Below are 27,738 nucleotides of genomic sequence, written 5' to 3'. Positions count from 1 at the left end.
CACTTCGAGCAAACTTCACCGAGAAGCGAGCGGATGGCGCCGGCGGCAGTGTCTCGGCGCCGGCGGCCCGGCCATCAGATTCATCCGCCGGCTGCCGACGACGATCACCAGTAGTCGGGCTACGACACAGAATGAGGCTGAACGGTCGCCGCGTTCAAACGTCCGGTTGCGGTACGGAGGTTGGTGGTGGGGGGAGGGGTTATCGAGGGCTCTCCGTCCAGTCTCGACAGGCGGTTACGCCGGCGGCGGCTCCTCACCTGAAGCGGCGTTTTGCTGGAAGTGAAGAAGGAAGTCGGCTGGCCAGATGCCGGTGCGGACCTGACGTTGTCCGCCTGGATGGTCTGTGAAAGACTGGACGAGCGATAGTCAGGAAAGGGGGCGGGGCTACTACCTGCGGCGCGCCACCGACAACGAGCACGAGCAACACTCGTGGATTGAAAGCATTTTGAAGCATGTCATGTCACAAAGCATGTTCATGTCACAAAGAGGGTACAGAAAGTGCTGAAGAATGTGTCTTTGTGTTGTCATATTATTTGTTATTTAGATTTTATTATAGATTACAGTTTGTTTCTTTGATTACAACACAATAGCAGATGTATTATATATAAAATAAGGTACATTTTGTGTAGTTTTAAAGGACAACCGACACCTCCGGACAAGTTGTGTCCATAATTTGTCATTGTCATATCGTTTGTTTAGTTTTGTTTTTTTTTTTTACTTCAAGATGGCGCCGCGAGATTGTCTGCCTTATTTTCACGACCAAACGGCGCACCGTGTGAAAATGCGCAGTCTCATTTATGTGTGCCATTTCTGTATTTAACACACACATTGGGCGCACCGGATGAAAGGACGCAAGTTTTATATACCGGTACATATCCTCTACTGCTATACGTACGTCCGCCTCACAACAACACACTGGCATACGCATAAGTATGCGTATTTAAAAAAACAGATCAGGAGCAAAACTGAGTTTGGTAGTGCTTTATTTATTAATTACAAAGGAATAACATTTTGTAATCATCACTCAATATGCGTCGGCATGGTAAAAAGGAGCATATTACCGGTACCGACTTTTCCGAAAGCTCAAACCACCGTGCTAGCAGACACGTTAGCCCAAGCATCCACAATCCCAAACTGTGGCGTAACATCCAGCCCTTTTTGTTTGCCTTAAGAATGACGCCTGCTGGAAATGTCTCTTTAGGCAAAGTCTTTCTTTTAAAAAAAATCACAATCGCCGAGAGTTTCTCTCCGTTAGCATGGCAGCCTTTTTCCCAGCTTTTCAGAATAATTCGCCGGCCGTCGCTACAGTAGTCCCGGTCCGCATGGAAAAATCGCACAGTTTCATAAAACTCCAGCACTAAGACGGACAGACCTCCTTGGAAATGTTCAATTTTCATTTCCTCCGCTAGCGTTACTGCTGAGTGGGACGGTGACAGTCGAAACGCTCCTTCCGCTCGCCGATCGATTGCTTGAAGCTTTCCTCCAACTCCGGCCACCTTGCCTTATGTCCGCGTATTATGTCACGGCGGCTCCATTCCCATGTTCCTCGGCGTAGTTGATAGCCTTCAGTTTAAATAAACTGAGCTTCATAACCATGTCTCTTTGCCATTTTCAGGGTTGTTAAAACAGCAATGTTCTACATAAAGCACATACCTGTTCGTTTATACACAAACCACGCCCGCACACCCCCCTCGTTTTCTCTACACGTCCTCCTCATAGTGGTCTCTAACACGTCCGCACTACAGGGCGCACCGCACATTTTGATAAAAATCTGAGACGTTTATATGCGCCTTATTGTCGTGAAAATACGGTACTTCTTTCTTTCCTTTCCTCTTCCTTTCATAACTTTACTGCTGTGAAATGTCAATTTCTCCACTGCGAGACGGATAAAGGTACAGTGATACCTTGGCTTACGAAGTCAATTACCATTAAAATGACAATAATCCGTTCCCAGATCCCCATAAAACATAATTTTCTACTTTCGAATTTACTAAGCCTTAAAACTACACAAAATATACCTTATTTTATGTATAATACATGTGCTATGGTATTATAATTAAATAAATAAACTACTGTATAACAAAGTCGTTTTATTTTCCTTTGTGATGGTCATTGATGGCTTAATGGAATGGATAGCTTTTTGCATAAAGGGTCTCAAGGAGCTTTGTGTTGTACATCTTGGAAATTGTGATATAGCAACAGATGCAAGCAGACACACTACAACTAGAAAGTTGCCTGCCCGGTTTTTCACAACTTGAAACACAATAAGACGACTAATCGCAAAAAAAAACCCTTGTTGCAAAGTATTAAGGATTGATAATCAGAATATATAACAGAACAACACTTTAAAATTATGTTTATTATAAATCTATTAATTGCATCTATATGACATCATTGTTTTCCATCTGTACCATTATTTAGTCATCTTCATTCATTTCTTCTTGTTCCATGTCACTGTGGTCTGATGTATCCTGAGCCAGAGAGTCTCTAGAAAATCTGGAACACTTCTTAGCATTAATTTCCTCTTCTTTTTTTCCATAAATGCTGGCCTTCTGCGATGGTTCTGCATCCAGTGCTGAACTGCTGATGTCGGGTCATACTCCACAATGTCTGCAGTATGTAGCTGAACTGTCATCAGTAGTCATTGTGCTGCTTCTGAGCCTATTCCTATGTTGAGTTTTGATTTGCCTCATTTTAGAGAAACCTCACATTCCGATGTAGCAGCTCTAAGGCTCAGAAGCAAATCCATGACACTCAGTATGTTAGGCACTCTGCTCTTAAATTGCTCGTTTATGCTTACCCAGTCCATGGTGTGTATTTTCAGCCGAGAGTTATACAATATTTCTTTTAGCTCAATCCACTCTACTTCTGCCTCTGATATATCAATGCTCTGTTACAATAATATGTCCCTGTATTTATCAATGACTCTGGCCACTAAGTCATCGCCAAACTCTGATTGGTATTTGATTGGCCATGATTTAAGGTCTGCAAGAATTGTTACTTCAAAAGTCCCCTCATGCACATCACTCAAGCGATTTTTCAAGCAGTATTCAAATTCTCAATGTCTTTGGTATGCTGGTGTCCCGAGGATTAGCAGGTGATCTTGTGAGATGTATGCCAAATAATTTTCCATTACTCTCACTGAACTTTCTTTCTTCTGGTCCAGACTTCTCTTTTAGTTTATTGATGTGTGTTGTTGTGGTCACGAATTGCTGATGGACCAGATGCATCAAAGTTTTGCTTTCTTGCAATGCTTTTGAGAGCTTCACCAACGTTGTGGTCACGTCCAGAAGGAAGTGCGCAAAGTGTAACAGTGCAGCTGAAGTCATCTTTCCAATTAAATACTTTGCCTTGGATTGTACTGCTGACTGCGACGGGCTGGCAGCAAACTGAGAAAATAATTACAGCATTGAGAAAATCAATATGATGAGAAGAAGGCCTACATTATGTATGATAGTCACTGATAAAAGAATAAATATAAATTTAAAATATCTATATCAATTTTAAAACCTACCTCTGTGAGATGATGATGAGCAGCTTCATAGGATCTGAAGAAATTCCTCAGTGCTGTTTGCAGATGACCCACCCAACTCAAGTGAATGTGCCTGATGACAGACTCCCAGACTTTTCTTCTGATGTCTTCTTGAGTCCTGCAGTCTGCTTAGCACTCTTGTGGTAAAATTTATGTAACTGATCCAGCAGATTTATAACGTCTTCAACACTTTGATCTTTTGAGAGCAACCTTAAATGCAAGTTCAACATGGTGTGCCAAGAAGCTTACCATGACAAAACACGGCCATGAATCTTGCTGGAAGTGAGAAATTACTCCTTTTGTTTTGCCGGTATTCACAGTTACGCCATCACCTACATAGGCAACCTATCACGACACTCGAGGCTTGAGGGCAGGGCTCGAGTGACGAAAGGAAAGCGAGGAGGTTGGATCCAAAATACACGGCGAGACAGATACTCGTGAACAAAAAGTCTTTACTGAGGCACGCATGCAAAAATAACAGCAGGGAGAGGTAAGTGAGAGATCGGTGACGGCAGACCTGACGGCATGGAAGTAGTAATGGTGGCTTTCAGAATACTCCGACAAAGACGGTATTGCGCGATCGGTAAATATAGTCAGAAGGCACAATCAAGGGAATGACAACCAGCTGTGGGAACCCAGGTGCGTGATGATGGGAGGGGCCGTCTCCATGGAGCAGCGGAGGAGGCGACAGGAGGGGCGGGGCTCGCCCCGGGCGGCGACGAGATGTGACAGTGCCCCCCCCTCAACGGACGCCTCTTGGCGGCCCACCAGGTTTGGAAGGGTGAGCCGCATGGAACGTCCGGATGAGAGACGGGTCGAGGATCCAGGCACGTGGGACCCACTGTCGTTCCTCCGGTCCATAGCCCTCCCAGTCGACCAGGTACTGCACTCCTCTGCCCATGCGCCTGGAGTCCAGTATCTCCCGCATGGTGTAGACCGGTCCGTCGGCCAACATCCGGGGGGGACGTGGGGGGTGGGCGTGGGGGCTAAGGAGCTGGTTTCCTGGCTTGAGGAGGGAAACATGGAATACGGGGTGGATCCTCATGGTGGATGGCAGCCGGAGCCTCACCGAGACCGGGCTGAGGATGGCCTCGATGGGGAAGGGACCTGTGAAGCGTGGGCCCAGCTTGGCTGAAGACCCTGCCAGCCGAAGGTCCCTCGTGGACAGCCACACCTCCTGCCCGACCTGGTAACTGGGTGCCTGTCTCCGATGACGATCCGCCACCCGCTGGTTCCGGGATGCGGTGCGTGTCAGGGCGTCCCTGGTCTCCTTCCAGACTCGGTGGGCCCGTCTGAGGTGATGTTCAATAGACGGGACCTCCACCTGGCCCTCCTGGGTGGGAAACAAGGGAGGCTGATAGCCACAGGCGGACATGAATGGGGACCGACGTGTGGCTGCGGAGACCAGGGAGTTGTGGGCGTACTCCACCCAGGGTAGATGCAGGGCCCACGACGCCGGGTTGTGAAGGCACACGCACCGGAGGGTCGCCTCCAGGTCCTGGTTCTTCCTCTCCGTCTGTCCGTTGGTCTGGGGATGGTATCCAGACGACAGGCTCGCCGACGCCCCTAGGGACCGACAGAAACGTTTCCATACCTTGGACACGAACTGCGGTCCCCGGTCCGACACGATGTCCGTCGGAATCCCGTGGAGACGGACGACGTGGTTAACCAGGAGTTGAGCCGTCTCGATGGCGGACGGCAACCTGGTTAACGGGACGAAGTGGGCCGACTTAGAGAATCGGTCCACTACGGTGAGGACGACCGTCTTGCCACGGGAGGGGGGGAGGCCTGTCACGAAGTCGACGGAGATGCGGGCGCGTTCGTGAGTCCGAACGGCATCACCAGATACTCAAAATGTCCTAATGGTGTTTTAAATGCGGTTTTCCATTCATCCCCCTCCCGGATGCGGACCAAATGGTACGCACTGCGGAGGTCTAATTTGGAAAAAATGGTAGCTGATTGAAGGGGCGTGAAGGCTGAGTCCATGAGGGGGAGGGGGTATTTGTTCCGGATGGTGATGTTGTTCAGACTCCGGTAGTCGACACACGGACGCAGGGTTCCGTCCTTCTTGTCAATAAAGAAGAACCCTGCGCCCAGCGGAGACCGTGACGGCCGGATGAGTCCCGCCGCGAGGGAGGAGTCTATGTAAGTGCTCAGGGCTTCCCGTTCCGGTTGTGAGATGTGGAAAAGTCTGGAGTCCGGTAATGGAGCCCCCGGCTGCAAGTCTATAGCACAGTCATACGGTCGGTGAGGCGGCAGGGATTGGGCGTGGTCTTTGCTGAACACCTCCCGCAGGTCGTGGTAGCAATGTGGCACGCCCTTGAGGCAGATGGTCTCGGGTGGGCCACCGCGGGAGGGGTCTCGCCCTGCCGTAGCCGACCGCAGGCAGTTGGCGTAGCAGTAGGGGCTCCAGCCCTGAATGGTGGGCCCCTCCCAGGAGATGGACGGGTCGTGGGTATTGAGCCAGGGGAGACCCAATACCAACGGCGCATTCCGGGAGGGCATAACTAAAAATTGCCGGTGTTCGACGTGATTCCCCGCTACCCGGAGTTTTAGCGGGGCAGTGAGGTGGGTGACTCGGGCTCACAGTCTGCCGTCCAGGTCGACGATCTCCTTTGGGGGGTGGAGATCGATCAGCTGGCAGCCCAACGAGTCCGCCAGCTGGGGATCAATGATGCACCCGTCGGCCCCCGAGTCCACTAGGGCCCGCACGGTTTGGGAGCTGGACGGGCCGATTAATTCACTGTCCAGCTCCAACCGCGTAACGGGGGTCGTGGATTTGACCTCCAGAGGTCGCTGTGGTCGCCGTTTCGACGGGGACTTGCGTGGACCTGAGGTCTTCGGCTGGGGGCCTTGAGTGCGACGAGCCCCGGGGATAGTGCGGTCGTCCCCCCCCCCAATGATCATGGGTTCGGGGGATTCCTCCAGGCACCGCACACGCTCGCTGCCGGGTGTGGTAGACCTGGACCGGCTTCGGGGCTCGTTGAGCCGCCGGCCGCGCTGCTCCCTCTGTCGCTCCTGAAGACGGTGATCCAGGCCGATGACTATGGCGACCAGGTCGTCGAAGGTGGTGCCAGCGTCGTGGGTAGCCAACTCGTCCTTGAGATCGGCGTTCAATCCGTGACGAAACACCCCCCTCAGCGCTCGGTCGCCATAGCCGCTGCCAGCGGCCCGGATGCGGAAGTCGATGGAGTATTCCGCGGCTGAACGGGCCCCTTGGACGCAGTCCAGTAGTCTCCCCTCAGCTTCGGACTCCGTCACCGGATGATGGAAAACCCGGCGTAACTCGGCGACGAAGTCCGGGTACGAGGTGCGCAGCTCCGGTCGGGACTCTCGGATGGCCAGCACCCATTTCTCGGCTTCTCCCGTGAGCAGGCTGGTGATGAAGGCTACCTTCACCTCATCGGTAACGCAGGCGTATGGATGTTGATCAAACACGAGCGTGCACTGCATTAAAAACTGAGCGCAGCGCCCGGTTTCGCCTGCGTAGCGTGAGGGGAGCGGTAGTTGAAGAGCGTGCCTACTCACGGGCGGGGAAGATTTGTTTGTGAGGGCGGAAATGCGTGCCTCAGCCGCCTCGAAGCGTTGAGCCAGCATGGTGGTAATTTGGCTGACTTCCGCGATGGCACGGGCCAGCTGGCTCGAACGCTCCGCTTGCACGGTCAGGGCGGCGAGGAATCTGTCTTCGCCGGCGGGATCCATCAGTGGTCGGAGTATTATGTCACGACACTCGAGGCTTGAGGGCAGGGCTCGAGTGACGAAAGGAAAGCGGGGAGGTTGGATCCAAAATACACGGCGAGACAGATACTCGTGAACAAAAAGTCTTTACTGAGGCACACATGCAAAAATAACAGCAGGGAGAGGTAAGTGAGAGATCGGTGACGGCAGACCTGACGGCATGGAAGTAGTAATGGTGGCTTTCAGAATACTCCGACAAAGACGGTATTGCGCGATCGGTAAATATAGTCAGAAGGCACAATCAAGGGAATGACAACCAGCTGTGGGAACCCAGGTGCGTGATGATGGGAGGGGCCGTCTCCATGGAGCAGCGGAGGAGGTGACAGGAGGGGCGGGGCGCGCCCCGGGCGGCGACGAGATGTGACACAACCATTTTCTTTATGTCTCCTTGTGTTCTAAAATGTCATTCTTTGAAATGTTATTAAACAGTAGTGATTTCAATATTGCATCATATATTCCTTGCGCTGTTCCAGATTCACACTCCACCATGCCAAGAACAAAACAGTGGATGTTACCCTTGCTGGCGAAATGAATGTAGATAGTAATTTCATTTTCCAGACATGAAACATCCAGTGAACTGTCTGCTAAAATAGACCCAAATTGTACATCTTTCAGGTTGTCTTCAATGTCATTTCGCAACACCTCAGCCATCGCTACAATAAATTGTTTGCAACTATTTACATTCCTATATGTATGTGAACCTATTTCTATACCTTTCTTCTCATCCTGCTTGACAAAGCCACTCATAATCAGCTTTTTTTGCAACACAATGTGGATTGGTAAACAGTTTGTTTAATTTAGACACATTTTGTTCGTTGAGCAGTTGCAACATTTTGTGTCCTGGCAAGTTCTTTTTTTCCTCGAGAGTAGCGTTCCTTGCATCCAAAATGGAGGTTGCACGTTGATGGCCGTTGGATGATGCATGGTTTACTAGTCCATCATGCTTAAGATTTGATGTACCTACCACAAATCCCTTGCTTAATTTGTCGTAAATATCGCTTGCTGATGATTTTGCTCCAGTTGTGGTTTGTCCATACACTTCCCGGCAGGTTGCACAGTGCAATATTTGCGTTGCGTCGTCTGCTGCAAGCCATGTAAACTCCTCTTTCACGATGCTCTCAATGAACGTTTACGCCTCATAAATTTTGTCTGGGGCTGAGGTTTTGGCTTGATTGCTAACCACTTATCCATTTTTGTTTTGTTCTCTGTGCGTCTACTTTTGAAAATGCTTGACCTGATCACGCTCGGGAAAGTTCGGGCGCGAAGTTATTCGATGCAGGCTTCTGATTGGCTGCCGAGTATGTCAATTGCCAAACGAACCGAAATTAAAAATTGCCAAACGAACCAAATTCCAAAGTTTTAAAACGAATGAATATTTCGAAATCGGAATAAAGCAAACGTTTGATTTGAATTATAGGTCTTTTTTTCTGGAAAAAGCTGGGCAGAGAGGGCCTGGAAGCTGTAAGTCACACGCTGTAAGTCACACGCCTTGGGCATCCGGGCAGACCTTATTTTAAACACTATATATATATATATATATATATATATATATATATATATATATATATATATATATATATATATATATATATATATAATCACGGTACTATTTCTAGGAACTCAAGGAGAAAATTAGAAAATTTACATGCCGCAGGATCGGATATATCGATAGTCCGGTTATATCAATATATATATCAATACAATATTATATCAGACTCCCGAGAATATCGCTATAACGGGACTTTACTATATATATATACTTATGTACATATCTTCAGGGCTCGCCACAGCGAATCAATCTATCCCGGTTTTGTGCATCCTCTTCTCTCACACCAGTGACCTTCATGTCCTCTTTGACCACATCCATAAACCTCCTCTTCCGTTTTCCTCTCGGTCTCCTGCCTTGCAGTTCAAGGCTCAGCATCCTTCTCCCGATATAATCACTCTCTCTCCTCTGGACATGTCCAAACCATCTCAGTCTGGCCTCTCTGACTTTGTCTCCAAAGCCTCGAATATGAGTTGTCCCTCTAATGTACTCAATCCTGATCCTATCCAACCTGGTCACTCCCAAAGAAAACCTCAATATCTTCAGCTCTGCTACCTCCAGCTCTGCTTCCTGTCTTTTCTTCAGTGGCACTGTCTCCAGTCCAAACATCATGGATGGTCTCACCACGGTTTTATACACTTTTCCTTTCATCCTAGCTGAAACCCTTCTATTGCACATCACACCTGACATTTTTCTCCAGCCGCTCCAGCCTGCGTGGACACGCTTCTTCACCTCTTTTCCACACTCTCCATTGCTCTGGACAGTTGACCCCAAGTACTTAAAATCCTCCGCGTTCTTTATCTCTTCTCCCTGTAGCATCACTCTTGCACTTGGATCCCTCTCATTCACACACATATATTCCGACTTGCTGCGTCTGATCTTCATTCCTCTCCTTTTCAGGGCATATCTCCACAGCTCTAGTTTCTCCGCCACCTGTTCCCTGTTCTCGCTACAGATCACAATGTCATCTGCAAACATCATGGTCCAAGGAGATTCTTGTCTAATATCGTCTGTGAGCCTGTCCATCACCATAGCAAACAAGAAGGGGCTCAGAGCTCCCACCTCACACCTTGAATTCCTCAGTCATACCGACAGCACACCTCACAACTGTCTTACAGTCATGATACATGTCTTGTACCGCTCTAACATACTTTTCCGTCACTCCAGACTGCCTCATGCAATGCCACAGCTCTTCTCTGGGCACCCTGTCATACGCTTTCTCCAGATCTACAAAGACACAATGCAATTCCTTCTGACCTTCTCTGTACTTCTCTATCAGCATTCTTAAAGTACTCTTTTTTGGCATGAAGCCATACTGCTGCTCACAAATGTTCACTTCTGCTCTTAGTCTAGCTTCAACTACTCTTTCCCAGAGTTTCATTGTATGGCTCATGAACTTTATTCCTCTGTAATTAGTAGAACTCTACACATCTCCTTTTTTCTTAAAAATGGGCACGAGTACACTTCGTCTCCATTCTTCAGGCATCTGTTCACCATCTAAGATCTTGTTGAATAACCCACTCAGGAACACCACCGCCACCTCTCCAAGACACTTCCATACCTCGATTGGTAAATCATCAGGCCCGAGTGCCTTTCCCCCCTTCATCCTCTTCAGCGCCCTCCTCACTTCATCCTTGCTAATGCTTGCTACGTCATGGTCCACAACATTCACGTCTTCTACTCTTTGTTCCTTCTCATTTTCCTCATTCATCAATTCTTCAAAGTACTCTTTCCATCTTGCCATCACACTACTGGCACCTGTTAATACATTGCCATCTCTATCCTTAATCACCCGAACCTGCTGCAGGTCCTTAGCGTTTTTGTCTCTCTGTCTCGCCAGCCTGTAAAGATCAGTCTCACTTTCCTTGCTGTCTAGCCGAGCATACAAGTCATTATAGGCCTCTTGTTTGGCCTTTGCCACCTTTACTTTAACCGTGCGCTGCATCTCCTTGTACTGCTGTCTACTCTCGTCCGTCCTCTCAGTGTCCCACGTCTTCTTTGCTAACCTCTTTCTCTGTATACACTCCTGCACCTCCCCATCCACCACCAAGTCTCCTTATCTACCTTTCTTCCACTCGATACACCAAGTACTTTCCGACCTGTGTCTCTGATTATGTTTGCTGTAGTTTGCCAGTCATCTGGAAGGACCTCTTGCCCACCCAGTGCTTGTCTTACCTCCTTCCTAAATGTCATGCAACACTCTTCCTTTTTCAACTTCCACCATTTTGTCCTCACTTCAGCCTTTGGTTTCTTCATCTTCCTCACTGCCAGCGTCATCCTACACACCACCAACCTAAGCTGTCTGGCTACACTCTCACCAACCACTACTTTGCAGTCACTGATTTCCTTTAGATGGTGCCATTGACACAAAATGTAGTCTACCTGTGTACTTCTGCCTCCACTCTTATAGGTCACCCTATGTTCCTGTCTCTTCTGAAAGAAAGTATTCACAATAGCCTTTGCATTCTCTTCAGCGTTCCTCATCTGGAGTCCAAACCTGCCCATCACCTCCTCATCATCTTTGTTTCCTTCGCCAACATGTCCATTGAAGTCTCCACCAATTACAACCCTCTCACTTCTCGGGATGGTCTGTATGACTTCAAGTCACGACTTTCATTCCTTTCATCACTTTGCTGCTGTGAAATGTAAATTTCTCCACTGTGAGACTAATAAAGGCATATCCAATCCAATCCAATCCAATCCAATCCAAGTCCAACCAAAATTTCTCCTTCTCCGCCAGCTCGCATCCTACTTGTGCGGCATACCCTCAAACAACATTGAACATCACACGTTCAATTTCTAGCTTCAGACTCATCATTCTATCTGATACTCTTTTTACTTCTAAGACATTCCTAACAAACTCCTGTTTTAAGATAACCCCGACTCCATTTCTCTTTCTGTCTTCACCATGATAGAACAACTTAAACCCTGACCCTAAGCTTCTAGCCTTGCTCCCTTTCCACCTGGTCTCCTGGACACACAGTATGTCTACCTTCCTTCTCTGCATCATGTCAACCAGCTCTCGACCTTTACCTGTCATTGTTCCTACATTCAAAGTTCCTACTCTTAGTTCTATACTCTTGGCGTTTCATTTGTCTCTTTTCCTCCGGGCACACCTCCCTCCTCTCCTTCTTCGACCAACAGTAGTCCATTTTCCACTGGCACCCTGAAGGTCAACAGTACCAATGGCGGCCGTTGTTATCCCGGGCTTCGACCGATCCGGTATGGGATTCATAGGTTTGATTCGCATATTGGTTTTGGCAAAAATGTTTATGTCGGATGCCCTTCCTGACACAACCCTCTGTATTTATCCGGGCTTGGGACCGGCATAATAAGACACTGGCTTGTGCCCCCTTGTGGCTACATTATATATATATATATATTAAATTATGAAGAAAGTGACGCAACGGCGCACAGTGTGGCACCATGTCCCGCCCATAGTTTCCAGAACAATCTGGAGGAGATTTATGGTGAGTCGCAATTTTCTGTTGGTCTCGATTAACCCGCATTTTCATGACAATATCTTATTTTGTTTCCCCTTTTATACTGTCTAGTGTTATCTAATTAGTTCCCTTATTCATTTCGAGTCCAGATTACTTTTTGTGTCATTATTTACTTCACGTTTTGTGGAGCGGAACTTTGAAGCACATGTGCTTAGACTTCACCCATCCCTTCTGCCATACTGTGTTGCAGGTAATAATTGCTTCATTTCGTTTTTATTGTACAATATTTAGTTTCTTGTGTCGTGTTTCATTAGCCCGTGAATGTTCGTCGCGGGTTGAACTGTGCGCCCTTGCAAGCGCACCGCGTGTTCTTCAGTCTCCGCGTATGATGCGTTCAGGGACATCATGTAAATAACACTGAACTTGTGTTGTATTCTCTTTTTCTGTAAATAACCACTATACGATCACACGTTGTTCATTCTGTTTTGTTATCTACAATGTTTTGCATATTGAGAACAATCTGGAGGAGATTTATGTTAATCACAAGACGAAACCCATGAGACTTGACCCATCCCTTCTGCCATACTGTGTTGCAGAAATAAAAGAAATAAAAAGACACATCCACGCGTCTGGTCTTATTAATACGGCAGCATCGTGGAGATGAAGACAGTCACTGTTGTGACACCCGTCACACACACACATATATATATATATATATATATATATATATATATATATATATATATATATATATATATATATATATATATATATATATATATATATATATATTAGATAACACTGGACAGTACAAAAGGGGAAACAAAATAAGATATTGTCATGAAAATGCACGTTAATCGAGACCAACAGAAAATTGTGACTCACCCTGAATCTCCTCGAGATTGTTCTCGAAACTATGGGCGGGACATGGTGCCACACTGTGCGCCGTTGCGTCATTTTCTTCATAATTTAATAATCTAAGTGCACAACTCCGTTACATATATATAGTAAAGTCTCGTTATATCGATATTCTCGGGAGTTGGAAAAAATGTCGATATAACCGGACTATCGATATATCCGATCCTGCGCCGAACTGCATTAACAAAAGCCGCCAAAAGACGGCAGCCAAGCGCCATATAAGAAACGGAGCTGGCCATGAGCTCCCATTTTGTGCCTCTTTTTTTGGGGGGGTGAGAGATGTTCCCCCAATGTTGCCTGCAAATGGCACATATAATTCTTTAATGATTGCAAATGTATGCTTTCATCTTCAGAACTACAGTGTATTTGAATCATATTTATAACTGGATGTGTCACAAGAAAGCATATTATCCGAATCTGAAGCCATTGTAAATTTCTCCACTGTGAGACTAATAAAGGCATATCCAATCCAATCCAATCCAATCCAATCCAATCCAATTGTTTGGATTCACAAGCAATGCAAGACCTCTTGGCGTGAAGTCATTTTTATTGGTGTTTTGCATTTGAATAAAAAGTGACATCGGTTGTCCTTTAATACACAGTATAGAATGTTAATAATTTTCAAAATCATCACGCTTCAGCAGACAAAACAAGAAACATTGTTGCAAAAAACGATTGCATTCATATACGGTACAGTGGGCATGGACATAACACAACAGGGAAACTGCAACGCTTACATCTTACTGTATTATGTATACAATTTAAAAAAGTCATCAATCTTCTTCTGCTTCCCATTTTTACCTTTTAACACAGGGGTCGGGAACCTATGGCTCGCGAGCCATATATGGCTCTTTTGATGATTGCATATGGCTCGCCGATAAAACGAAATACATATTGTCGTTTTTTTCGCCGTTCATTTCCCGTTGGGGCTGCAGTTGGCGGAAAGCGCAATTTTGATTGGATGACACTGACCTTTTTGATTGGATGAAAGCGCCATTCATGATTGAAACAGGTAAACGTCATGTTGAAACAGGTAAACGCCCAACTAGTGCACTTCAGCGTGGATGCACCAGAGCATTAGAGGAGAGAAAATGTTCTGATTCTAATTTGCAATGAAACAATACCATCGATGAAACAGTCGGTCGAATGTCAGTGACATTTTAACAAGCCCCATGTTAACGTTAGCATCAACATACTTCTGCGAGAAGTAGATTGCAGAGAGCAAGTCTGGAAGCGTATGAGCCGTGTGCAGGCTAGCTAGCAGTAACTTCGCCTCTGGACCGGCAAATTGAGTTTCATTCCGATCGTTTGCCTGGATTTTGACCAATCACGAGGAACGGAAAACCATTCATGTTAACGGTGAGTACTATCACAAAGTTATTTTAAATAACACATTCTGATATTTTGTCGAAAAGTGGCCGCGCGCGCGCGAGCGTTTGTATGTGCGCGCGCATGCGTGTGGCTCTCACTGAAAAACATTTCTAAATATTTTACTTTTATGGCTCTCTTAGTCAAAAAGGTTCCCGACCCCTGTTTTAACACAAACACTTCAATCTCGTCTGCTACACACGAGCTAGCGTCTGAAAATGAAAATGGCTCTGCTCCACGGGTGCTGGTAACGTAACAAACTCACGTGACCAAGTCGACCAATGGCGCGACCGATGGCGTGTCACGTAACCAAGTCACGTGACCAAGTCGACCAATGGCGCGACCGATGGCGTGTCACGTGACCAAGACATGTGACCAAGTCGACCAATGGCGCGACCGATGTATCGATATAAACAGCAAAATGGCCGGCGGGGGATGAAAAGGAGCACAGTAATAACCGGATTATCGTAATAACCGGGTATCGTACTAAACGGTACTAATTATACATAAAAAGACTAGAAATGTGCAAGGGAGAGAGAGAGAGAGAGAGAGAGAGAGAGAGAGAGAGAGAGATAATTAGATTATTGTTAATTAGATACTCCATTTGAACCTATTTGATACTCTGTTTTGATTTTATTTTGACTTTTGAAAAATGATTTTAAATGGGTTATGGTTAATGATTATAATGATTATTCTTTGACGCTTTGGCTAACATGCAGATGTGGTTTCTTATGCAAAAATGATAGATGTACGTTTAACAGAAGAAAATTGCTGCAACGCCGAGAGGCAAAAGTTCAATCACATGTTACAATAGGTGCCATGACTATATAAGGCACAGGTGCCAAATCTGGCCCACCAAATCATTTTATACGGCTCGCCAAAGCAACTCAAACTTGTTGAAGTCCATGATGCTTCCTAAAGACTCAACCAGAATTTCAAAATGCCCCATGTAAACCACAATATTTTATTATTTTTTTTTTTTTTTGACTAGTCATTCGTGAATTGACTTCCCCAAAGTTCTAACGGCCCCCAAGAGGAAACTGGAACCACAATGTGCCCCACCCCTCGGCAAAAAATGGCTTTGACACCCCTGATTTAAAGGGATGTTTAAAAAGAAATCAACTTTGAGTACCATTGAGTACAATGTTTGCCCCCCACCCTATAGTAATCTAATCCCCATCACATCTATGACATGTTTGTGCATACATTTCCATAACGATTGTGCTCAATTGATCAGAAACATGCCGATGGACGCAGAACGGCAAGGTCATTCGCTAGCTAGCCAGGGGACATGCGCTTCCAATTGGATCCATTCCCGCTGCTAAGCAACAAGCAGAATGTCATAAAAGTGGCAAAGACAAGTAAAGATATCATAAAGCGTTGGAAAGGGGCGGCTCCCTTGTCCACTTTTAAAACAACGTACACAACAAACAACGTAGGTACTTTTGTTTTCAGAATTCATTTTTACCGTGATGACATTATTATCCAAAGCATGTTTCATTTTACAAAATGGAGTTCCACTTGGCGCCCTTCTAGGTACTTTTGTTTTCAGAACTCATTTCCCCTGTGATTACATTATTATCCACAGCATGTTTGATTTCACAAAATGGAGTTCCACTGACCGCCCTTCTAGGTACTTTTGTTTTCAGAACTAATGTTCAGTTTGATGACATTATTATCCATAGCATGTTTCGGTTTCACAAAGTGGAATTGCACTGGGCGCCATTTTAGGTATTTTTGTTTTCAGAACTCATTTCGTGTTTCATGTACAGTGATACCTCGGCTTACAAACGCTTTAGCTAATGAACTTTTCTTCTTACGAACATTAAATTCGCGAGAATATAATATTGGCATATGAATTAGTTTTCGGTGGACGAACCAAACTACACAGCGCCACGGTGGCTGGCGGAATAGTTTTCCACACCCCCTCTGTTTGAGTGCAGACGTGGTTTGTTATCGTGTGGAGTACTTTTGCTATTATGGGACCAAAAAAGACCCCACCACAGGCTTGTGTTAAGCCGAAGAGGACATTAAAGAAAATGACGTTCGAGCAGAAGAAGATAATCGAAAAACACCAACAAGGTGTGCGTTTGGGTGACTTAGCATCCCAGTACCATTGCTAAGTCGACCATTGCTACGTGTGGCAAAGGGTGTTTCTGTGTTGTCCAAGCAACGGTTTCAGGCAATAGAAGAGGTTGAAAAACTTCTGTTGATTTGGATTAACGAAAAGCAGCTAGCTGTCACGTCCTGCTCGAGGAGTGGTGACAGGACTCGAGGGACGAGAAAAAATAATAAGGGGTAGGATCCAAAATACACGGTTGAGACGGTAAGTTCAAGAAAAGGTCTTTACTGAGACATGTAGGGCAAAACAGGGAGTAAGACAACCGAATGGACAAACGGGACCAACCTGCGTACTGACGGAAGACAGCGGAACAACAGAGAATACACCGGCGCAACCGAGCGCGAACAGGTGGCTTGTATAGCCAGAAGGCACAATCAAGGAAATGAGCAACAGGTGAGTGAGTCCGGATATGTGGAAGACCGGGTTGATGGGAGACCTTCCTGCGGGCACAGGCGGGGCATGCCTTCACGAATTCCGTGACGTCCCTCCTGTACTCCGGCTACCAGAACCGCTGGGCGATGAGATGGATCGTCCTGTTGACCCCCGGGTGACAGGCGACCCTGGAGGCGTGTCCCCAGTGCAGCACCTCGGTGCATAGAGCGGGGGGGAGGAAGAGGCGATCCACCGGGCAACCCTTGGGGATAGGGTTACCCCCCTGGTTCTCCTGCACCTTCTTCTTTAGCTCCAACCTCAGGGCGCCCAAGGCACCACCTCCTTTTCTGCCGGCTCGTGAATGCGAGATAGGGCGTCAGGCTTGGTGTTTTGAGAACCTGAGCAGTAGGTGAGAGTAAAGTTGAAACGTGTGAGAAACAATGCCCATCGGGCCTGCCGCGAATTGAGTCTCTTGGCGGACCGAATGGCGGACAGGTTCTTATGATCAGTGAAGACGGTGAATGGGTGTTTGTCCCCTTCGAGCAAGTGTCTCCTCTCCTGCAGAGCCAGGATGACTGCCAGCAGTTCCCGGTTCCCCACGTCATAGTTGGCTTCTGCAGGTCTGAGCCGGCGGGAGAAGAAGGTGCATGGGTGGAGCTTCTGGTCGACCGGGGAGCGCTGGGATAATACCGCTGTTGTATTAACTGTTGTTCTTCCTGGTTCAGAACTCATTTTCAGTTTGATGACATTATTATCCATAGCATGTTTCGGTTTCACAAAGTGGAATTGCACTGGGCGCCATTTTAGGTATTTTTGTTTTCAGAACTCATTTCGTGTTTTATGTACAGTGATATTTGTATAGTCTAAATATTAAATCAGCAGGAAGCAAGGTGATATGCAGCTGAGCACTTCCGGGTCGAGTGTACCCTGGCGCGCTTTTGGCTGCCGCTATTCGCCCGCAAACATTTTGGCTTCCTTTTAGTTTTTACGATTCCTGTAACCACTGGAAATACTCGACAGTCACCAGAGGAACTTATGGTCGAATTCCAATCCGCTTTGGCTGTCGGATAGTCTCGTGATTCCGGTCGTTTATCCGGACCACGGACGAGAACACGTACCATCTCCACCCGCTGTTGAGGGCTAACCTGGATGCTGCCTGTCTCTGGACGTTGCTGGTAGCTATCATGTCGCTCCTCTAACGACTCGTTGGACGGCTGCAGTATTCGGCGTCAGAGCTGCTTGAACTCCGCTCCCGGTAGACGAGTGTGCCACAGGCGATTTTCCGATTCCCGGAAATCGCTCGCCGCCCTTCCCGGAGGTATATCCACCGAGGATCACGTCGAGACTTTCACCTCGACGAATCCAAGGATATCACATCCCTGTGGTCTGTGGTCATCTTTCCGCCGGCCACGCAGAGGTTACAGCCGCTCCGTGCAACACCGTGTGTTAGCCGGCCTGGCTAAGTCGGCCAATGCCCCTCAAAATGACACCAACAGCGTCACCTTCGGCCTCCTGAACATCCGCTCGCTTACGGGGAAGGGTTGTCTTATCCAAGACATCCTTCGTGACCGTAAGTTGGACTTCTTCTGCTTGAATGAGACCTGGCAAACGGCGGGGGACGACACGACGCCACCTGGGTTTGTTTACCTCTCAAAACCCCGCCTCTCGGGCCGTGGAGGCGGTCTTGCGATATTTTACCGCGAGATCTGGAAAGTCACTCAAGTGCCAGTCCCGGAAACTCTCTCATTTGAATGCCTTGCGTGTCAAATTTCTGGTCCATCTCCCACAGTTATAGCCACTGTATATCGTGCCCCTAAACCACATCGTGACTTTTTAAAAGACTTCTCAGCTGTCCTCACACACCTCTCTACTCTGTCACCAAATATTATTCTCCTGGGGGACTTCAACATACACATTGACAATTCCACCCATCCCCTCACCAAAGACTTTATTTCTTCACTGGAGAGTTTTGGCTTGCATCAATTCTCTGATTTCCCCACGCATATAAAAGGGCATACCCTGGACTTAATATGCTGCTGTGGTTTTACCCCCGCCAACTACACAGCAAACGAACTACCTGTAACGGACCATTTCCTTGACTCATTTAACGTTCCCATCACACTCTCTCTCCCCAAGCCACCGCGCATCACTGATCATCATTGAGACTGTCACCCTCACTGCAATGGCTGCGAACCTCAATCCGGACTACAACTCCCCCCCTGATGAACTTGTTTCCCGATACAATACGGACCTTGCAAACATGCTCAACACCCTTGCTCCTGTAAAATCCCGGCCAGTCCAATTCACTCGATCCGCCCCTTGGTTCACCGCTCAACTCCGCTCCACCAAGGCGAAAACTCGGCAGCTGGAAAGACTTTACAGAAAGACCGGCCTCACCACCCAACAGGACATGTACACAGCTCGCCTCACCCACTATAAGGACTCTATCACACGTGCAAAATCACAATACTATTCTGGACTGATTGACGCTAACACTGGAAATCCACGGACTCTGTTTTCCCTGTACACCAAAATCATTCAACCCACTATCTCTCTCCCCCCACACTTTCACTCCTCAGACACCTGCAACGCACTACTTCTGTTTTTCACTGAAAAGATCAACATGATTCACCAGCACCTCGGCTCCTCTGTATCCCCCCCTCCCCCAACCTTCCTACTCCCTATCAACTGCTGTCGTCTTTTGAACTCCCTCATCTCTCCTTACTTTCTGACCTCATCACCAAGTCCAAGAATTCCACCTGTCAACTTGACCCCCTCCCTACTGTCCTCGTCAAATCTTGTCTACCCGCCCTCCTCCCTTTTATTTCAGCTATTATTCACTCCTCATTGTCCACTGGAATTGTTCCTGTCCCTCTCAAAACCGCAGCTGTAACGCCAATCCTGAAAAAAACTTGGTTCAGATCCCAATGATTTCAATAACCTACGTCCAATTTTGCATCTTCCATTTATCGCTAAAATTCTCGAAAAAAACCGTCGCCTGTCAACTCCACTCTCACAATAACCTCTACGAACAATTCCAGTCTGGTTTCCGTCCCCGCCACAGCACTGAATCAGCCCTCATAAAAATCACGAATGACCTTCTCATAGCAGCAGATACCGGCTCCCTCTCTATTCTCATCCTTCTTGATCTATCTGCGGCCTTTGACACCATTTCTCACCCCATCCTGCTCAACCGACTCTCCACTCTAGGCGTGACACACACCCCACTTAGTTGGTTTCACTCCTACCTCACTGGCCGCTCACAGTTTATCCAAATTACCTCATTCACTTCACGGTCCTCCCCTATGTCTTCTGGTGTGCCCCAAGGGTCTGTTCTGGGGTCCCTTCTCTTTATTATATACCTTCTTCCCCTTGGTGATATCTTCCGCAAATTTGGCATTCATTTTCACTGCTTCGCGGATGACACCCAGCTCTACCTCTCCAGTAAACCCGACGCCTCTCTTCCACCTGCATCCCTTACACGTTGCCTCTCAGAAATCAAATCCTGGTTTTCTCATAACTTTCTCAAACTAAACAGCGAAAAAACTGAACTTCTTTGTCCTTGTCCTCCTCCTTGTCGGTACAAAATCCACCCTTCACAAAGCAAACAGTTTCTCTCTCACCATTGACAGTTCTACTATGTCCCCCGCCCTTCAGGTTAAGAGCCTGTGTGTCATCCTTGATAGCACACTATCTTTTCACTCCCATATAAATAACATAACCCGGTCTGCATATTTTCACCTCCGCAATATCAATCGTCTCCGTCCCTCTCTCACCCCTCACACCACTGCTATCCTCATCCACAGTCTCGTCACCTCTTGTATCGATTATTGTAATTCACTTCTTTTCGGGGTCAATCAAAAATGCCTCCATAAACTCCAACTAGTCCAAAATTCCTCAGCCCGGATCATCACAAAAAAAAACCCTCATTTCACCACATCACTCCTGTCCTCCAACAGCTCCACTGGCTCCCTGTTAAACTCCGTATTGAATTCAATATACTTCTGTTTACATTTAAAGCCATCCATAACCTTGCTCCCCCCTATCTGTCTGACCTAATTCAAATCTCCGTTCTTTCTCGGGCCCTCAGATCCTCTTCCTCCCTCCACCTCTACATGCCCTCTGCCCGTCTCACAACGATGGGGTGCAGAGCTTTCAGCCGCTCCGCTCCGCTCCTAAACTCTGGAACTCACTTCCACCCAACATCTGCAACATTGACTCCCTTCCTACTTTCAAATCGCACCTGAAAACCCACCTGTTCAAACTTCCTTTCATGGTCTAATTTATTCTGCTGTTTTATTATTTATTGTTTTATGCATGATTTTACTGTTTTGCGTGTTGTCTTTGTTGTAAAGTGTCCTTGAGTGTTCAGAAAGGCGCTTGTAAATTAAATGTATTATTATTATTATTATTTTTATATACAAAAAAAGGAATATTTATTATCAGGCAGCTAGAGGATGTTCTCCAGGGGAGAAGCTAGGCCAAGGGACAGAGAGGCAAGAGCGGGCTCAAGCGCGCGTCTCAAACATTTATTAACAACAGGAGTGATGTCACTTTGGAAAGGACCTATCATCTGCTAGATACAATCATGAATATTTATTACTAGACTGAAACATGATAGCGAGTACAAGCTGAGTAAATGTATACTAATTAACATATACAGAAAACTAAACTACATACATATATGGACTTACTAACTGATAAGAATATGTAGAAATGAAATAACATAGGATGTTTTTAGCATGTGTATCTAACTAATTCTAACATTCCCTCCTGTTTACACATTAAAAACATCAGTACATGCATCTCCAAAATGGCTTTCAGCATGAACGTCATAAGTAACGGCACAGGGAACCATTCTTTACCATGGAGAAGGCGAAAAACCTCTGTCGTAACTTTAATGCTGTGAGATTTAGAAGAGGACCTCTGCTAGATCCTCTTCAGTTTGCCTACCGGGCAAACAGGTCTGTAGAGGATGCAGTCAACATTGGACTGCATCACATCCTCGACCACCTTGACAACACAGGAACCTACGCAAGGATCCTGTTTGTGGACTACAGCTCTGAGTTCAATACCATCATCCATCCCAGAACTCATCATCCCCAAACTTCTCCAGCTTGGTGTGTCCCCCACGATCTGCCAATGCACCCTCAGCTTCCTGACAGGACGGACACAACAGGTCAGACTGGGAAATATATCATCCACAACACGAACCACGAGCACTGGAGCCCCGCAGGGATGCGTCCTCTCTCCATTGCTCTTCTCTCTCTACACAAACGACTGCACCTCAACGCACCCAGCTGTCAAATTCATAAAGTTCGCAGACGACACGACGGTCATCGGTCTCATCAAAGACGGCGACGAATCTGCGTACCGACAACAAGTGGAGCAGCTGGAGCTCTGGTGCAGCCGTCACAACCTGGAGCTGAACACGCTCAAGACAGTTGAGATGATGTCAACTGGTGTCAACCGTTGAGACCTTCAAGTTCCTGGGAATCACAGTCTCCCAGGACATGAAGTGGGAGGTCAACACCAACTCTATCCTGAAAAAGGCCCAACAGAGAATGTACTTCCTGAGGCTGCTAAAGAAGCATGGCCTACCACAGGAGGTGCTGCAACATTTCTACACGGCTGTCATCGAATCCATCCTGTGTTCTTCCATCACCGTTTGGTTCGGGGCCGCCACAAAAATTGACAAAATCCGACTTCAACGGACAGTTAGGACGGCGGAAAAAATCATTGGCACCGCCCTACCCACTCTCGAGGACTTGCACACTGCAAGAATCCAAACTAGGGCGCGGAAAATCCTACTGGACCCTCCGCACCCTGCCCACCACCTTTTCCAGCTACTCCCCTCAGGCAGGCGCTACCGATCCATGCGCACCAAATCCAGCAGATATTTAAACAGCTTCTTCCCCCAAGCCATTAACTCTTTGAACTCTTTCAACAGTAGCCAAAATGGAACTGTATAGTGCCACTTAGCAGTTTTTTTTTTTGACAACGATACTAGACGATACAGCGTGTTCTACCGGAAACAAATTCCTTGTGTGTTCTACATACTTGGCAATAAAGATGATTCTGATTCTGATTCTGATTCTGATTTAATTTCTCCATTGCGAGAGTAATAAAGGCAAATCCAATTCAATCAAAATATTGACGAGGAAAATTCCTTCTCGGCCCTCCGTTTTAGCGGGAGCAACCACACTCTGGCCATGGTGTACAATTCCAAATTACAACACAGGGTCCCCTTCACGCATTTGTTGGTACAAAATCTTTGCGTAATTAACCTGGGAATTGGTTATCATAGAAACCATCATTGTGCGTAAACAAGGAATAATACAACCAATGACTAGGAAAATAAGTACAATCACGATCGCGACAGGCATAAACAGTGTAAGCAAAGTCATATACCAAGGGCCCCCGAAAAGCAGGGCAAAGCCGTCAATCCATGGCCATAGTGTCATGCTCTGGTTGGCGACCAATGGATGGCGCTGTCGGCCCCGCCTGCACCTGCACAGGTGCCGGTCGTTTCCAATCAGTCACACGCAAAAGGACACCTAGCACGACCATTCGTTGTCGGGTAATTGTTATATGTCTGCTGTTGAACACATTGTATGCTGGTCGATGCAATTGTATGCATTGTGTGCAGTGCATGTGTTAGTTTAATCTTGGCGGACTTTTAATCTTGGTTTTCTTTTGATACTTTGTATTTTTTTCCATTCAGATGATTTTGATGTTTTACATTTTGTTCCTGCTGACTTTATTTTAATACAATTTGTCAAACACAACCTCCTGCTGCCTCCTGCCCGCTTTTTGGGATCCGCACCCGCCATCACCACCTCGCAAAACGTGACAGAATTACCCGACCAACCATCGGATCTCGCAGGTACAACGGACCCGTCTCATTTAAACCCTGTGCCTGACAGTGCAACGTCCACGTTAGCCCACGCCTCGTCGAGTTTGAATTGCATCACTCGACGAGCCGTAACGTCCACGTCACCGTCCGGCTGAGACCTCCTTCCAGGTGGCCGTTAAGGGTGACAATGGGTGTCTGGCAATGCACGCCCACGTCCAGCCACGCTGTCGTCGTGCATGTCGAATTGAGTCGCATCCACGACGAGCCGTGCAACGTCCGCGGCAACGTAAGTCTGAGACCCCACTCATCGCTGGATCCCGGAGCTATGGACTCGTCTCGTTTCCTCAGTGCCGGGCCGTTCGCGTCCACGTTAGCCCACGCCTTGTCGAGTTTGAATTGAGTCACTCGACGAGCCGTAACGTCCACGCCAACGTCCGGTCGAGACCCGTTCCCATACGGCCGTCCGGGGTGCCACTCTGCGCCTGGCAGTGTGACGTTCACGCCGCGCCATGCGTCGTCGCGTGAACGTGCGAGAGGGATCGCACTCACGCCCACGACGATCCGTGCCGCATCTTTGTCCACCCCAGGCTGAGTCCCGTTCCCATCAGGCCGCCGCCCATCATATGCTGGAGAGGCAACGGTTGCCGTCTCCACCATCGTTCCCAGGCGAGTTGGACCTTTTGGGAGACTGTTAGGACTTCTGGAAGCAGTCCCTTGAAGGGGGGGTACTGTCATGATCTGGTTGGCGACCAACGGGTGGCGCTGTCGGCCCCGCCTGCACCTGCACAGGTGCCGGTCGTTTCCAATCAGTCACACAGTTAACAATACATCTGCTGATGCACAAACTTGGACACATCATCAGTGTTGATTCCTAGAATCACTGGGGGTTTCGGGTCTTTCAACAGACGCCCTCCTCCAGGCGACCCGACCGGGGTTTGCAAGGCCCTGGCCTGTGTCCAAGTGGCATGCTACTGCCCACTGCCCCCACGGCTCTCCCCTCCTCAACCAGAGCCATCTGGTGACTCTTTCTGCTGCCTCCACGTTGTTGCCTATGGCTCTTCTTCGGTTTGCACCTGTTATGCCCAGGCTTTGGTCAGGGAGTGGCTGGCAAATCCCCGACTGCCCACCTCCAGCGGCATACACCTCGACCTCCACCCGTTCCTCCGACATACCTCCACCAGCTCCTAGTACTTCTCCCTCTTCCTTTCCTGAGCCTCCTCCATCCTCTCCTCCCAGGGAACCGTCAGCTCCAGCAAGAAGAGTTGCTTTGTGGCCTCAGAGACCAAGATGATGTCAGGTCTCAAACTGGTCTGGGTGATGTGTGCTGGAAACTTCAGTTGCCTTTCCAGGTCAACTGTCATCACCCAGTCTCGGGCCGTGAAGAGCAAACCAGTAGAGTGGTTGCTTGCTGTATTCAACCTTTGTCCTTCTTTGACAAAGTGAATGGTCTTCGCAGTGGCTCGGGTGTAACGGCTTGCCGCAATCCCCTTGCTGATTGCTTCAGCGATGGATTTGAGGACCTGGTCGTGCCTCCACCGATACCGACCCTCGCCCAGGGCCTTGGGGAAGCTGCTCAGGATGTGTTCCAGAGTCCCAATCTTGGAACACAGGGGGCATGCTGGTGTTTCTGTGGTGCTCCAAGTGCACAGATTAGATGGGCTTGGAAGGACATCGTACACCCCCTGAATCAAGAACTTGGTCCTCTGTGGGTTCCATGACCAGATGTCCTTCCAGGTGACGCGGCGCTCCATCGCCTGCTCCGACTTCATCCAGGCACCCTGCTGCCGCATGGCCACTGCTCTGCTGGTTCGCTCTTCCTCGACTGCAGCTCGGACCTCCTCCTGCACCAGCCTCTGCCTCTCCCTCGCGCTGGCAGAGTCATAGCGGGTCGCTGTTTGGCTCCCCAGTCCAGCTCTACCTTGCGCCACTGCTCCAACAATGGTCCTGTGTCTCAGTCGAGTTTCTGCATGCTCAACTGCCTCGGCTGCCCGCCATTTCCTCCCTGTCCTCACAACGATCCATGCCCCGGACACTTTGGCATCTCTGGATCCAGAGTACTGCAGATGTTCCCGTGCCCGTGCTACGATGAATTCCTCCCTGACTGAGCTGAAGGGGAGCCTGAGCTTGTTGGTTTTCTCATAAAGCCCAATGCTACTTAAGCTGCGGGGCAGTCCCATCCATCTGCGCAGATAGCTGCTCACTCTTTGCTCAAAACCTTCCACCACGGTCATGGGGACCTCGTAGATTAGCGGCCAGAGGATTCTTGGGAGGATCCCATGCCGGTAGACCCAGGCCTTAAATCTTCCCGGGAGCCCAGACTTGTCTACTGTTTATAACCAGCCCTCCAGTTCAGCGCTGGTTGCTTTGATGGACTCGCTGTCATTCAGGCTGCAGTTGAAGACCTTGCCAAGGCTCTTCACTTGCTTCTCAGACACTGAGGGGATCTGGTGTTGTCCCAGCCTGAAACGGAACTTGTCTGTGACTTTCCCCTTCTTTAGAACCAAGGACCTGGACTTTGAAGCTCATGCGTGCCCACGCCATGATACGCTACAACCCTTGGAGGATCCACCTGGCTCCTGGTACAGCTGTTGTTGTCACTGTGAGGTCGTCCATAAAGGCTCTGATGGGAGGTTGCCTTACTCCAGACTTGCTAAGAGGCCCCCTGTATTCTGGTTCAGCCGCCTTGACCAGCATGCCCATAGCCAGTGCGAATAGGATGACTGAAATGGTGCACCCAGTGATTATGCCTACTTCCAGCTGGTGCCAGTCAGATGTCAGCTGGCTAGTGGAGACTCTCAAACTGAATTTGCTGTAATAATCCAGGATGAGGTCTTTCATCTTCTGGGGTACATTATACTTCACCAGTGCAACCTCCACCAGTTTGTGGGGTATGGAGCCATAGGCATTGGTGAAGTCCAGCCATAATACTGCCATGTCACCTCTACTTTCTCTTGCCTCTCTGATGAGCTGGGTTACCACGCCTGTGTGCTCCAGGCAACCAAGAACGCCCGGTACTCCTCCCTTCTGCACTGAGGTGTCGATGTACTTGTTGCTCAAGAGGAAGTTGGAGAGTCTTCTGGCTACAATGCTGAAGATCTTGCTCTCCACACTCACCAGGGAGATGACACGAAAGTGGTCAATGTTCTCAGACCTCTCGTCTTTGGGTATGTATACTCCCTCCGCATACCTCCACGGCTAGGGGATCTTTCCTCTCCTCCAGATCACATTCAGGGCCCTCCAAAGCCGATGTAAGAGCTTTGGGCAGTTTTTATATACCTTGTACGGTACTCCGCTTGGGCCTGGTGCTGAGCTCGACCTTGCTCTCCATACCACTTCCACCACTTCACTTAGGTAAGGCTCCTTGAGGTTGAAGTCTGATGTAGGCTCTGGTGGTGTTGTCAGTGCATCGCATGGACCTAGCGGTTGTTCTCTGCTAGGGTCACTGTACGTGGCCTTGAGGTGGTTGTTGATGGCCTCCTTAGAGCAGGTAAGGTGACCAGCCCTCTTCTGACCAAGAACCTGCCTGGTCAACTTGAAGGGATTGGCCAGAAAAGCTGTTCTCTTTCTGGCTCTCTCTTTCCGCCTTCTCCTGTGGAACTCTGCCCTCCTCGAGGTCAAGAGTTGTTTCCTGAGGATTGTTCTCAGGTCCGCTAGGCCAGCTCTCTCAACTTTCCCTGCGATCTTATACTGCCTCTTCAACAGCTTCAACTCTTCCCTCAGGCTCTGGATTTTCCTTGCTCTGTGGCATGGAGCATAGGCCGTTGGCGTGGGCTTTGGCGCCTCAGTTCCAAATCGCTCAGCTGCGATGCTCACTATGAGGATGGTCATAGTTCTCAGCCGCTG

At 48.1% G+C, this 27,738-nt stretch overlaps 1 protein-coding gene and 1 pseudogene across 1 annotated transcript in view; both read right to left on the bottom strand.

Annotated features, from left to right (window-relative positions):
- Positions 1-743, bottom strand: part of LOC148888948 (ubiquitin carboxyl-terminal hydrolase 54-like) — a 35,023-nt gene extending 34,280 nt beyond the window's left edge. The window contains exon 1 of the mRNA XM_089012183.1: positions 258-743. The gene's annotated coding sequence lies outside the window, so the exon portion shown is untranslated. The remainder of the gene's footprint in view (positions 1-257) is intronic.
- LOC148888947 (uncharacterized) lies at positions 105-27,738 on the bottom strand (annotated as a pseudogene).

The sequence above is a fragment of the Hippocampus bargibanti genome, linkage group LG13, assembly GCF_051943395.1.
Source record: "Hippocampus bargibanti isolate YZ-2025 linkage group LG13, ASM5194339v1, whole genome shotgun sequence".
In the NCBI taxonomy this organism is placed as follows: domain Eukaryota; kingdom Metazoa; phylum Chordata; class Actinopteri; order Syngnathiformes; family Syngnathidae; genus Hippocampus; species Hippocampus bargibanti.
Note: the sequence above shows the minus strand (reverse complement) of the source record. Positions and strands in the feature narration are given on the sequence as shown.